Source organism: Macrobrachium rosenbergii, chromosome 12 (genome assembly GCF_040412425.1).
Source record: "Macrobrachium rosenbergii isolate ZJJX-2024 chromosome 12, ASM4041242v1, whole genome shotgun sequence".
NCBI lineage: Eukaryota > Metazoa > Arthropoda > Malacostraca > Decapoda > Palaemonidae > Macrobrachium > Macrobrachium rosenbergii.
The window spans coordinates 8978001-8994529 of NC_089752.1; the positions used below are offsets into that span (position 1 = coordinate 8978001).

General features: G+C 34.1%; 1 long non-coding RNA gene across 9 annotated transcripts in view; it reads right to left on the bottom strand.

Moving 5' to 3' along the window:
- Positions 1–16529, bottom strand: part of LOC136844376 (uncharacterized) — a 388477-nt gene that overhangs the window by 260980 nt on the left and 110968 nt on the right. The window lies entirely within an intron of this gene.

Below are 16529 nucleotides of genomic sequence, written 5' to 3' on the forward strand. Positions count from 1 at the left end.
ATAGCAAACATCTGCAGCATCAGTTGCTTCACCTACCTTCTGAGAAGGTTCGTGAGATGTACAGTACATTAACCTCACACACAGATATATCACACAGCACTTATACTGTACCATCTCTCGAGTGTAATTTCATGCCAATGATTCTTTCGCTCCAATTAGCCATCACCTCTCCATCCCCCTAATGTCTTCCGATCGGTAAACCGTTTCACTAACGTCTCGTCCTGCAGTCTCAAAACATTCTGATCAATCAACTCTCGTATGATAAAATTTTTCCGAGTTACTTAAGACAAGCCATTTCTCACTCCACATACAAAATGCATCCAGTTCGGCTCTACGGCCTCTATGGTGCTCGTCACAAAGCAAGAGGGTTCAGGTTCGATGACGAGAAAGCTGGAACAATTTAAAACGTTCCATTACATTCCTGAGTGCCTCTTATCACCTAAGTAGAGACATCAAATGATTCACTGTGATAGGTCACACTGGGTAAAGAGGGGCATGAAGACAGCGACCTCATTCCAAAACTGTTCGTGGGAATTTGAAGAGCCACATCAAAAGTTCTCCTCTAAAGAGAAAACATGCATATTTAAATGAAAGATGTATTGGTTATAATATGCCCAACAGTTTCGTCCTCCAATGGACTTGTTCTTGGAGAGGTCCACTGGAGGACGAAAGTTAAGTATAGCACGAAACTGTTGGGCATATTATATCCAACACATCTTGCATTTTCCTATGTGAATACAATTAGATAACAAATCTTCGTGTCTAAGAAGATTACTAGTATTATATAATATATATATATATATATATATATATATATATATATATATATATATATATATATATATATATATATATATATATATATATATATATATATATATATATATAATATATTTGTGTGTGTGTGTCTATGTATAGTTTTCATCCTATATATAACACTATTTTCATGTCCTTAATTCGATAGATGGAGAGAATGCAAGACACACAGGCAGACAGTGACAACGAGAAAAGCAAAAGAAAAATTGTTCGTGTTGACGGGAAACCGGAAAAACAAAAGGCCAAATCAAATCACCAATCAAAGCTTTCGTGTTACGATTCCTAAACAAATTTTTTGGACCAAGTGTTTGGGTCATAGAGCATCTCTCGCAAAACATGGTCAAATTCTCACAAAGTGGACGTGACCTGCCAGGGTCAGCCAATGTGCTGAAATGTTTCACTCCATTGTTGTGCAAACAGCTTCTGCGACGGGGCTTTATTTGCATTTAAACCGTAATATGAAGTCAGTCAATTTTTTTGGCTTTAGGGCCCTTTTTTTTTAGAGGCTTGCAGCCGAGTCCTCCACGTCAACATTTTTTGTGTCTGTTGGGAATCTTCAATATCCAGACCATGTGCACTGCACTGTGCAAGTGATCGTCTTCTCATCGTCTCTTGGGTCCATTCCAGAATCTTCCACCTCGTCTGTCATTAACAGCCATGGCATGCTGTCCTCCTTCATAAATGGTATATAGCCGGGCCATCACAGCCTTTAGGATTTTATGAAACTTGAGGTCAACGGATCTCGTTACAAGCCTAAGTTCATTATCAAGATTCTTTATCCAAGGATCTTCATCTGTACCAAGCACAGATTCTGCTATTGTTTTTGAGACTATATTTCTATCACACAATCAGATTCTATTACTCCATTCGGATGCTTCCAAGTTTATTATCCGGACAGTTTTTGGCGATACGATGTCTTTATCGTCTACTATGAATCTCCTGTCCATTTCATTTCTGGATGTGAAGAAGGTAACTAAAAATTGATTTGATAGCTCATTACTACCGATTAATTTGACCCCTTTCTCTACTATTTCTTCATATCTTTGTTATCTTAGGGTTTCGTGATTTTCCTCTAGTCCTACTAGTAAATTGCCTAATCGTGAATGTTAGGTTATTTTGTCATTCCAACCTTTACCAAATATTAAACTAGGAAATTAGTAGAGATATTTGACAAATGTATGGCTCACAATTTCCGTCATTTGCGTTTTCCCGCACATTACAACAGCACCTTTCGGAATAGTTACCCAGATATTCCATCATTTAACGTTTACTTTTTCTTGCAGCAGGAATGTACCGATTTCCAGCAAAGGAAAAAAAAATGTAAAAACTTAGATCCAGATCCAGAGGCTTATCAGTAAACACAAAGACACACAAAAACACACAAACGTATTTAGCTGTTCCTCCATGGAACATACTGAATCTTCAAAAAATAATCGCAAACATTCGTTCTTTCTTTTCCACGTAATGACGCTAACAGACACGGAAAGGCAGACAACCAGACAGCAAGCAGACAGTAAAGACATAACAGACGGACAGGAAGACAGACTGACATGCTGATCTAAATGCATAACTTTTTTGACTCTGGAAATTACAGCGACGACAATAATTTCCTCACATCTGTTGATATGACAAGTGGCTTTTAAAAATGGCGATGATAAGTGACATATCAAAAAGACCAAATACTTTCAGGTACTTACAGTACACGGCATTGATAACAATGCTGAGTGACACACATACACGCACACACACACACACACACAGACTTCCTTTCTCCTCTACTTGTTTTCGACCTCAGATTTATATTTTCTTGTTGTGTTATGTTTACCTAAAAGAATAATTAAACTAGTAACACTCTTTCACTATAACGCTTGTATTATAAATAGAACGTGCACAATGGTTTTACCAATTTTTTTTTTTCCTCAGAGTTATTTTTGTTCATCTTCCCAGCGCTGGAAATTTCCAGAAGCCTGAGTATTACGGTCCTTGTTCATAAATCCTGTGACTGATTCACCCTGAATGATTCACTTCGCATTTAATATAGCCAGGGAGAGTTAATTTCACAGAATTAATATATTAGCAATACTATTTACTGAATGCAAATTGATGAAAATTGTGCTCTGCATATTTCAAAGCAAACTTGATGAAATAACATCAGTCGAACTCTATTATAGTAATTGCGAGAGAATTAAAGTGGTGGATTACCTGGAATACAGAGCATTATTTCAGTAGATTGCAATAAACACGTATTACGACTTAGGTTTAGAGAAAAAAAATAATCCAACAGAATATGCATTGGAAATTATAAATTTAGTATTAACGTACGTAGAGTGCGTAACACTTTTACTTTTAACATTTATCGTAAGACTGAACGAGCAGACTTGTAGCTGGTGCAAAAGTGAATGTGTACAATACTCAATATGATAACCTTTAGGTAATGGGTGAAACCCTGGACTTTTCAAGAAAAAGATTGCTCAGCAACGTTTTCATTTTTAAAAGCATTACCTTGTGTTTTTAGAAAAGTTGCAACAATGTGATTATATTGTTACGAAAAAGCAGATATGATTAATTAGGTCGATGGACGTTAAATGACAAAAATAACGCATTGAATTCAATGCCAATATACAATTTCGAATGATGGATTAATATCATTCATTAAATAATTGGCGTTCGGTTGCCTGCTTTTGGAAAGGGATTAATAATTTTTCGTGGTCGCTTCAAAACAAGAGATATTTCAGCATTATTTGCTTGTTGGTACGGGGAATGCTGCTCTATAGATGATTTCTATACAAAGTAACAACAACAAAAATAATAATAATAATAATAATAATAATAATAATAATAATAATAATAATAATAATAATGGAGTGTACCTGTCCAATAAAATAATGTAATAAAGTATGAATTCAAGGCAGCATCATTTTATGCATATGCATACACACATACACACACATATATATATACATGTATATAAATAATATACTTTATATATAAATATATACATATGTGTGTGGCCACAAGAAATGCACACACACACACTATATATATATATATATATATATATATATAGAGAGAGAGAGAGAGAGAGAGAGAGAGAGAGAGAGGAGAGAGAGAGAGAGAGAGAGAGAGAGAGTTCATGGGGTTATATGTGATTGTGTATTATTCAGGAGCTTTTTCAAGGAAAGATAATATAGTTAGTAAAATATCGACTGTGAAGACAAAAACTACAAACATGTTGAGAATACTGAAGACTGAAAGTTGAAAAGCTTAAAAGTTCAAAAAATTAATATGTATATATATATATATATATATATATATATATATATATATATATATATATATATATATATATATATATACGTTTATTTGTTGTCGCCTCTGGGATCGAATAATCATAAAGATGGGAGTACACTGTATGTAGTGCTTATAGCCTAACGCTGGATTCTAGTCCACGAGCCTCTACATTTGGAGCAAGGTGCTCTAGGCATAACCGCTGGGTTATCGCGGCCGGCTTAAAATACGATTAAGAGAGAAGAACGGAAACAAAGTCAGAAGCATAATATGCATTTTCAACTTTTACAGTGAAGAAAGGTTAATAAACAAACGGGGAGGTCGCTTACCGTAACAAAGAAAAAAGTTCAAGACTCATGTTTCATAAGTAACATGTTCGTTTCTTTTAGCACACTTTGTTTGTATATGTACAATCACTCAAAAATGTTTTGCAACATACTTCAAAACTTTTCGGACAACAGCTTATAATAGCGACATCTGGCGCTATTTGGCAACTCAGTACCTGCAGTTTCCTTTAAACAGGGCTTTTTCTGATAATGTTGACTGTTGTCATACTTTACTTGATTAAAGGATGTTACTATAATACTTCAGAGGTCATCGCTGTTCTTATGTTTTAATATTTTCATCCCCAAATGCCATCATTATCGTTGTTTTATCTCCTTCATATGTGTGAACTTTGTAGACATAGGCCTACGACTATTATAAGTTGAACTATTAGCCTTATTAACATCAACAAATACGACTTTTGTAAAAATTTGCTTGCACATTATTATTAATCAAATTTTTGAATAACTAATCCTATGTATATTGTGCACTAGTGAAACTTAATATAAAATATACTGAACTAGACTAACAGATTTCACGTCTATTTTTGTAATACACAGAATATAATCACATATATAAATTATTTATATATATATACTGTATATATATATATATATATATATATATATATATATATATATATATATATATATATATATATTATATAATGCCGTTATCATGTATTTTCTCATTTCTTTCATTGTTACTAGGCTATCATTTTGATGCCTCTTATGAAGGTAACTGAATATATAACGCCTATTTTTTTGTATTTCTTATTATCTAAGTTTCTAAAGAATTAAAATTAGCAAGACGTTCAACATTAATTTAGTTATTGTTAAACGCCAGCAGTGAAGAAGACTACCATGCTCATCAGTGGAGAATGTCTCCTCCTCATCGCAAAAGATGAATCTTACAGAAATCATCGGCCACTGGATTATATTGTAACGCAAACCCTAACCTCTATTCTTTGTGTTTCTCTGATATGAAGTGTTTCTTGGCAGGAATATGATGAAATAATGTCTTGGTCTCATGTAGCCTGTTACGATTGGTTTGACCAGCAACTTGAATGGAGAGCGTAATGTTCTCTCTTTATAGCAACACCTTGATGCCTCCTTCAGTGATCACCCGATGATGATCCTTAAGAGTAGTGCAACAATGGGGTCGTCCTCCACTTTTTACAACGAATTTATCATATTTCCTCGTTCTCTCTGTTGTTGTATCCCTCTATACATGGTTGTTTTATTTACGCTAAGCTGTCGAGCAATATCTACGATTGAAACATTAGTCTTATGCAAGCTAATAACTGTGGTGCGGTTGAGTCTGTTGCCCATCTGATCGGTGCAAGTGACGAGACAGTTTAGTTTAACTTTCCTGCCCGAACGTGGAGTCACACGATAACATACGACGTTATGAGATTTTTTCTTTTTTGATTTTGACAACGATAATGGTTGAATTATTTATTTATATATAATTTCATTGATGATTATTCAATATTTTTTTTAGTCAATAAGCTTTTATTTGGATTCGAAATATAGTTTCTTCTTTGACTCTTTTGCCCAATCATCTGAAGTGAAATTTTTCAAAACGTTTCGTCATTTTTCGTAATATGAATTTTTCACTCACCATTCTTTTTTATATTGTTAACCGTATGGTTAATAACCAAAATCGAATAAGGAAATTACATTTCCTTCTAAATATCAAAAGAACAAATTACTGTTAGGTGAACGAAGACTTCTGGAACATGTTGCAAAACATTTCTGAGTGACTGTACATGCGTGTTTTATTCAAACTGGGAACTGATAAGGTATTTCACTACTACCGTACAAATATTATACAGTAAATGTTCGTTTTTGCACGGATTAAGAAATCCATTAAAAATTCACGAATTTGAAGGATTGATCCCTCAACAGCAGAAGCACCAATATGCAGTAAATGCGCCTCGCTGTCGAACTTCTCAGTTCCAGCGGTCCTTTGTTCCTCACACCGTTGGACTGTGAAACAGCCTCCCAGAGGATGTCGTGCAATTGAAACTTCGGAAGTTCAATCGAAGGTGCAGTGCATTACTATCCCCAATACTGTTCTCCCCGCATTTCCATACATTTTTATCTATTTGTTAATTTATTTTATTTTTTTAATAAGTGAGTGGGATCTCTTCTTTCTTTATTTCCCTTTACCTCCTCTTACTTCTTCCTAATGAACACCATATTCTTTGGAAGCAGGAATTTCAAGTCAATGGCCCCCGTGGGCTTGTTCCATATGAATAGGTTTCATTTCTGAATAATAATAATAATAATACATACATATGTAATAATAATAATAATAATAATTATTATTATTATTATTATTATTATTATTATTATCATTATTATTATTATTATTATTATTATTATTATTATTATTATTATTATTATTATTATTATTATTATTATTATTATTATTCCATCTTGTATGCCAGATATTGTTAATTCTAAATGCAATATATTTTCATTTCAATTTAGTATGGACAGGTTATTCCATATCTTTCTACCATTACCACTTCGGACACACTGCTGGCAAATTTGTAGAATGTATCCGTTATCAAGGAATACGGAAGATAAATTGAATCTGAGCTAAATGCCTTTTCATGTGACTTATCCGTGTTTTTACTTTTAACATGTCGCTGGTCCTGTATCTTACTTTTAACATGTCGCTGGTCCTGTATCTTGGCTAAATTCTAGACCCATTCCATACACAGGTTTATCCTACGACTTTAGGCTGACATCGGCCATTAATAAAACGCATAATTATATCTTATGGAGACGTGATATGTATGTATGTATATGTATATATATATATATATATATATATATATATATATATATATATATATATATATATATATACACTTATATATACACACACACATATATATATATATATATATATATATATATATATATATATATATATATATATATATATTAGATATCTATATGATTCATATCATTAACCACGATTCGTTACTTAGTGGCTTGATCTTGTTATTAAATTATTTCACAGAGCTCTACTTGGATAGTTTTTCATGGATACAAATCTATTACAGAAATTCCTGGGACTCTGGCGCTAATATTTCCATACGAAAAGTGATTTATTGACAAACATATAATTGTTTACTTAATATTTCGATAAAATGAATAAAAAAATATGAAAAATAAGAAACCAGCCCCTGAAAACACGCGTACGGAAAGGAACTGTATCAATATCAAGCTAGAAATTGGTAGTCGGCAAAAAAAGTGAGGACCAAAATATTGGAAGTTTGCATTTATCCAAAAAAGTTATATTTTTATTGCTATTAATCGAATTTTTATATAATACTAGACAAAGCGATTTTGCGATTAAAGGTAATCTAGGCTTTAAAAGCGAAGATCCACGTCATTATTACAATAAAGAAATGAGTAAAACATTCAACTATATGTAAATGAAAGACAGTTTAGGGAAATATAGTTAAGTCTTTTTGAAAATTCACAATAATTCATTCAGTTTTCCAGAAAAGTAAAATACGTCGGAATAGCTCAAACTCTTCAACACTGACAATATCTCGCGCCATCTTCAGACCAGAAGTGACTGTTGTAACGTCTGCGCACTTTCATAAATCCATATTGGCACGGTAGGGAAGAGAAATAACTTGTCAGCGGGATTTCTGCGTTACGTTTAAGGATGATGATACATTTACACGTATGTCAGTGTTTAGGTAACGTGTGCTCGTTGAGTTACCAAAGTCAGAGTTTGTATGTATATATATATATATATATATGTATATATATATATATATATTTATATATATATATGTATATGTATATATATAATATGTATATACCTGTATATATACAGTAGTAATAAACATTATATATATATATATATATATATATATATATATATATATATATTATATATATATATATATATATATATATATGTATATGTATGTATATATATATATATATATATATATATATATATATATATATATATATATATATATATATGTAAGTATGTATGTGTATGTGTATGTGAGCTCGCTATGAACTGGCACACTATTATTATTTTTATCATCGGTTCTCCCGATAACAGCGAATGATGCAAGCCCTTCAGGCCATTCTTCCTGGAAATTGAGAGCTCAGCCGAGATAATAAGAACTTGTTTTTTCGCTTTCACGTCCGTAATTGGACTCAAAAATGAAAACAGAGGTAATGGAAGAGAAACAACCAATCGGCACATCTTCATTAGCGCCAATGCTTTTGAATGTCGACTTTACAATTCGATAAATGTGACCAGCAATGATATCGTATGTAAATTGCGTTCCAGGGTTGACGGCTGAACAAATATGAACGCATTATGCAGGTATTTATTATGTCTTAGGAGACTGGAAATATTTCATCAGAAATGTAACCGAAACGATTTCAGTGAGGTTCACAGTCAGTTTGTCCGCAAGCATTTGTGAATTGAATTGAGTATAGAATTTAGGTCAAATGCCAAGCACTGGGACCTATGAGGTCATTCAGCGCTGAAACGGAAATTGACAGTAAAAGGTTTGAAAGGTGTAACAGGAGGAAAACCCAGCAGGTGCACTATGAACCAATTATTAGGAAAGGGCGGAAAGTGAGATGGAAGAAAGAGAACATGAAAGGAGGCACAGTAAAAGAAACGAAAGGGATTGCAGCTAGGGGCCGAAGGCACGGTGCAAATAACCTTAAGAAATGCCTACAGTGCACCGCATGAGGTGCACTGACGGTACTAACCCCGCTACAGGGACAAGCATTTATGTACGTCGTAGAAACTGAAAGACACTGTACTTAGTGTTTGCCTTTAGTTCGTTGTAAAGGCTCTTATAAACAAGTGGGAGAAAGATGAGAGGAAAGATTGCAAATAATGATACGATTTTTTTACTATTATTCTCAATATTATTAATCTCAGTACCATTATTATGAACACTATTTTTTTCCTACTTCTTCAGCAACTGTGTGGATATTGCCGATTATCATTTTTTATCGGGTTATCTGATGTATCTAGATTGTGTGTACTGTCTCTACTTTGAGCTGAAATAAAATTTATTATTATTATTATTATTATTATTATTATTATTATTATTATTATTATTATTATTATGTTTTGTAAATGCGAATTCTCACAGCCTTACAAACCATACACAAGAACCTCACTGACTTAAATTTACATTCCATGTCCATCAACAATACTACTACAGCACGTCTCCTGGTGTTCTCTTAAAATTTACCATAAACTTATTTATTCAAGAAGTTTTCGATTACGAAATTAACGCTACTTGGTTAATCATTGAAAGGCATCACACTAAAGGATTATGACAAACTGTAAGACTAAGCAAAATTCAACTGAGCAGGGTCAGTTTTCATATTGGCTGAGATTACAAGCCACGTAAGCGTGATAATCATATCTGTAACCTGTAACTACAAGGGAGAAGTGGAAAGTTACAAATGAATGGTGAAATGCAAAAAATCATTATTATTATTATTATTATTATTATTATTATTTATAGCCTCCTCACATTCGTATGGAATAGGCCAAGATGTTAATATATAATTGTGAGGTAAACTTCATATCACAAGGGAAGAGTATCATGAGGAAAGAGAAACAGCTGATGATAAATAAATAGAAAATAATCAGCAACAAATGGTCTAAGTAATTATATGCTAAAAGATACATAAGCAAACAACAGGAATTTGTGGTTGCATGTTTTCTCAAGCTAAAGAACTCAGCTTCCGGATTGTAGCGAATACATACGGCACTACGTAAGGTTAGATAGCATTGACAAATGTGTGTTTTTGTGTGTGTGTACACCTTCATATATGCATACGGTGTTCATAATCCCATTTAAGGGTTAGCATGTGCGCAGTCCACATATTAAACAGAGGCAACGGTATATCCACCATTTTTAACCCTCCTTTACAGCAAGTTCTCTATTACCCCCTCTCTTCTTCCCGTCCAAATTTAGCTCACAAACTACTGTGTATCCTTCCACCCTTTACTTAGCCTTTCACCTCATGGATATCGGCAGCATAGTTCTAACGTAAGAAAGATTAATGAGAAATAAATCTACATACGTCTAGGTATAGTACCAGCCTGAGCCTCTTAAATATATCAACTTCTTTCTGGATGTTCAAACGAGTTGAAGTGTGTGGAACCCAGGGGAGATAATGTCTCCTCGGAGGTTCGATTAAGTTGATATCAAGCCAAATCTCATCCCATTCTACTTTCTGGTCAATAAAGAGTCAGACTGGGCAGGAATGGGTCTAATGTCAAAGGCCGCTATTGTAGCCAGAGCCAACAGACGACCCTTGGTCTAACACAGTGGTTCTTAACCTTTTTCAGTGCCTGTACCCCTTGACATCTCAGAAAACGTTCTCGTGCCCCCATCCAATATAAATACAATACAAACATATGATTTATATACAGTAAATATACAGTACCACTGCACTGCTATCATGTCTCATACCCCCAGGTTTAAGGTTTCGTACCCTTTGGGGTTACAGGTACCCCAGGTTACGAATCACTAGTCTAACAGGTATCTCAGCTCACTAATCTCCATCTCCGCAGTTCCACCTATGCGTACTCTCGATTATGTCTCAAGCATGATGCCAATCTTGATTCCAAGCAACAAGAAGCCATACTTTTAACTGTGTCTGGCAAGCTTTTCAGGTGGTGATTAGAATCTAATTTATCTCGAGAGAAGTTAACTACTCATACGCCTTACTAACAATCATAAAAGAGGTTGTGAATTGCACATATTGGTCTGCTGTTCAGAATTCCTCCAAATTCCCATTCCCATATCTGGCATATATTTTGTGCGACAAGTAACTTACTTGTCGTATATATTTCACCCATATATATCTATTGTTCCTCAGAAGTTAGCTATACATTCTTGAAGTACAGTACTAACAAAACGGTCTATTCAAAGTGACAATTCTGAATTAACCGAATTTCCAGATATGATTTAGGAGAAAGTGTTGTTTGGATACGCATGATAGTTTACGAATATTTACCAAATTTGAGCTGATTCTTGCTTCCTGGTAATTCTGCTATCAACTGTACTCTGTTTACTTATCCAGAGGAAGCAAATAAGCTACGTGTTTATGGAATACTCGGTAACATTAAAAAAACTAGGTGTTATTTCCACCAGCTGTTGAAATCTCTACCAAACAGTTCTCGGAATATCGTTCATGACAATTTGTGTCCGTTGTTTTCAGAAAGCTAAAGTGAACTATATTTACGAATTATCCTTTTCATTTTAAAACGCAAAGAAAAAAGATAAGTTTTTTTTATGTGAAAGAATAAAACGAAAGCGAAAAAAGACGCCAAATCACCAATTAAGTCTCAAAATACGACAGCGAGGAAAAAAAAAAAATCCAGAAACAAATGGTTATTGTGTCATCGGGCGCTCGTACCCAAAACGAGAGAGGATCCAAATTTGTCGTGAAATTCGGGTGGTCCTTCTCCGTCTTTCTTCTTTGAAGGGCTATGCACTAATTTGGAAATACGCCAGAACGAAAACATATAGTATTACTTTTCATTTTTCAATTTTAACTTGAAGGGCATGAAAGTCTTCGCTTAAGTTTTCTATAAAAGAAAACTATTGAGATGGCTTTTTTGTCTGTCCGTCCGCCCTCAGATCTTAAAAACTACTGAGGCTAGAGGGCTGCAAATTGCCATGTTGATCATCCACCCTCCAATCATCAAACTTACCAAATTGCAGCCCTGTAGCCTCAGTAGCTTTTATCTTTATTTAAGGTTAAAGTTACCCATAATCCTGCGTCTGGTAACGTGGTTCAAGTTTCATGGGCTGCGGCTCATACAGCATTATACCGAAACCACAGAAAGATAGATCCATTTTCGGAGGCCTTGATTATACGCTGTACATAAACTCGACTGCACCGAAGAAACTTCGGCGCATTTTTTACCATATAAACTATGGTTTCCAGCATGGAATGAATTTGCCAGAGAATGATAGCAAGTTAATGTAATTGCTTCCACAGATTTGATTTTTACGATCTTTAATTACCCGAAAAGCAATGGTGAAGGTAAACACTAATTTTCATCTTGAAAGGTAACCGACGTAAACATGATATCAAAGAATCGTTTCTTTTTCTTTTTCGTAAACTTTCCTGGACAGTCATTAACTACAGGGTACTAATTTTAAAGAAGACGTTTCGGCTCCTGGATAGCAAGATTTAAAACTTGAATCACGATAACATTTAGAAGGAAAACAAAAGCAAACAAAAATTTTAAAAAATTCTGACAACCTTTAGAAAGGCTCGGTAAATATATAGAGATAAATCTAAATATGATGAAAGTTATCTTGAGAACAAATGTGACAGACTGATGAGCAATATCAGATGTTGACAGGTTGAGGAATATACGTTCTTAATCTCTTTTGTAATATTTAAAAGGACTTTTTTTATGATTTCTGTATATTACTCGTAAGTACGTACTCGAAGAGATTATTTTGTTAATAATCGTAAGTACGTACTCGAAGAGATTATTTTGTTAATAATCACATACACGCACAGATATCCATTTTAATGAATACTCAGAAGTTAAATGTGAATGTAGCATTAACCGTCTTCTTGTTTATCTATGGAGCAATCTCCTATCAAGGAAGAATGGTAAATGTTTTAAAGAAATTAATACTCTTCAAATAAATGTGTCCTCTAAATGAAGGATTTCACGGATAAACCAGATAGCGCAGCTGTCAATTAGTCAATAAATTATTCAGTCTAAAATATCGATAATTAGAAAGAAACCATGGGTTAAAAGGTAAACCCCCATAAAACCTCCATCGTCACACACACATGCTTTATATGCCAACATAGATACATATCAACATTACAGTAAATGTAATCTTAGTTCCATATACTTTAAGGTTCTTTAAACCATAGATTCATTTATTTTTTCATATCTCTGCCACAGCTAACCCTCATTCGAAATGCTTGTGGCAGAGTTACTCTCTTCCCTGAATATTTTTTTTTATATAGCGGTAAAGGCTTGGGGATTAAAATTCTGCACAGCAAGTTATTACGTGGTTTTTACGTCACGCAGGTCGCGAGGACACGAAAGTTTAATGTAGGGAACCCTGCAGGCTCTGGGAAGTGATAACCATTCACAATAAATGAGAAACCTTCTCCTCCATTCAGAGCTGATCTTATGAACCTGGGTCCTGGGACATTAACCCTTTGCGGTGTAACCCCCCACCCGCCTCCTCTCTTCGGAAACGGCGCATCAGTATTCCAGACCACAGGCACTTGGTAGAACAACCATGACCATGTTGCACCGCTTACTACCTCTACGGTAACACACACACACACACACACACACACACACACACACATATATATATATATATATATATATATATATATATATATATATATATATGTATAATGAAATTTTTATCACATCGTGATTTATATACAATCATGAAGCTAAAACTGTCGTTTAACATCCAATTCCCTGAAGTAGCGTGAATTGCATGTTAAACGACATTCATAATTGTATATATATATATATATATATATATATATATATATATATATATATATATATATATATATAATATATATATATATATATATATATATATATATATATATGTATACATACATACTATATATATATATATATATATATATATATATATATATATATATATATATATATATATATATATATATATATATATATATATATAAGAAAAGAGTTGCACCCCTTATACCACATTTTTAATGAACAACATCATCATCTTCTTGCAAGATTCAAGCATGGACCGCCCACCTTCAAGAATTCTGAGCCAGAATGTAAAAACAGGGGACAACGAGACACAACACAGCCGGGAGGGCTTCGTGAGTCACAACGCATTCGAACACGAGTGTGACAGACACTGAAAACAAACGTAAATTGTTGAAGGGCTGACTGTTTAACTGGTCAATTAGCCAATATTTGGAATTCCCAAAACCAAACAATAAAAGTGACGGAGTTTCGTTAAGAAGTGAAATAATTTCCACGAGATAGACACTCCGAGGTACAACTAGCATATCATAGGTGTTCAAACCGTACGTAGCATAAAAATGCCAGTCAAGAGAAAGAAACGGACAAGAAATAATCGATATGAAAATGAAAGAGAATTGGCAACTAGGTAACTCTCCTAAGTCATTTTTACCTTCAAAAACTGACTTATATACGGACGTTCGTCGATCAACGTATCTTTGAAGACACCCCCAAAATGGAGTCAAGAAGTGAGTTTTTAACAGTTTCCAAACCTTACCTCTGCTTTCAAGATTTCTTATTTGTAAAGTAGCAAAAGCAGATTAGTGATACGAGAGTAAATATTAACTATATGAGCAGTTTTATTTCATAATTTGACGAACTATCAGGTTCAAAGTATACATACATAACACGAAGTTCGTATTGGTTTATTCACTTGTGACGATATGCATAAGAAATCTGGACAATTTCGTTTGTAGGTTGCATAATGACAAGACTTTAATGAACGTAAAAAAAGCAACAAGTCAGCTGAAAGATTTTTCAAGTTTCAAATACAATTCTTAGTTACCTCCTTAAACTACATAAATATCATAGGATAGCTTCCTCTGACCTGACAGTCCTTCCGCTTATCATAACCATTATTATTAAGGAGTGGCCTCAACTGCAACCAATTCATCACCATGCATATTTCAATAAGACATAACGCAATATGATTAACCACTAAACATGCTCATAATTATGGCTAGTCACTTCGCATGCAGATTATCCTATGGTTACCCATTATGCGTGCTGTTAATCGATTGTTGTTAATCCTGTTAATCCTTTACACGCGGTAATATTTACAACAAAACATTTTACTATTTATCCCGAAAATTCCCTTCGACCATTGATGACCCGCTGAGTATCTGAAGCTGTCTTTTACTGGATAATGTACGTTTTTTTTTTTCTTCTTCTTCTTCTTTTAACGTGCTTTTTCCCATTTTTTGTATGGGGTAAGCAAGATGCCTTCTTTTGAAGGACTTTGATTTGGCTTTGGGGTAATGTACGTTTTGGATGACAAATTTCCGCAACGCAACTGAATGACTGATCCTGCTTCCTTCCAGAGTTGATTGCTATTCTGTTGTTCGGGTGTCTCTTGGTCAACCTGGCCCGCTGCGCGCCAGCTCCCGATCCAAAACCGGAACCGGGACCTGGACCTAAAAATCCGGGACGGCGCAGAAACAACGTCAGAACAGCTGTTGAAAATGAAATCAAAATACGACCTGAGATTGTGTAAGTGTTTTATTATTATTGTTATTATTATTACTACTACTTCCTGCTGCGGTTTATACGGCTGCTATAACATGATTCTCTCTCTCTCTCTCTCTCTCTCTCTCTCTCTCTCTCTCTCTCTCTCTCATTTAGGAATCTACTGGTGAATATGGTTACCATTCTGCTGGGATTTATGAAACCATTTTTATTTATTTTAACAATGTTAAATTAAATAAATAACGTTTCCTTTTTATTTTGATTCTAAACACTTGATTCTTGAGTTGCTATATAGATATCTATCCGTCTATCTACCTATCTATCAACTGGTACACATCCTTAAATTTTTTTGTGAATATTTGCATTTTATATAATAAAATACCATACATCTATTTAACTTTCTATCAATATAGCAATATTAAACCTGCCAACTGATGGATTCGTTTATTCCTTTTATCTCACGAAGCAGATACATTAAGGAAAATAATAATGATGAAAATTATACTAATGTGGTCCGAAATACAATAGAGGCTTTAGACTGCATTTCTTCTTTTCCAGACTTCCGCCCAACATCTGTAGCCTCATCGAAGACTCAAGTCGTTAGGAGCCTTCGGAGTAAGTATTTACCTCCGAGATTCAGGCTGACGTGACGGAGAAAGATCCTGACGACGCTATTCTATAATGTGTGTGTGTACAGCCTCTGTGCTTAGACTCGAAACTAAATCGCTTATACAATGTCTATGAAATAAAGGGGGAATTTAAAAACACTTGGTTATTACTCATCCTGTTTTATACGTTTGCGT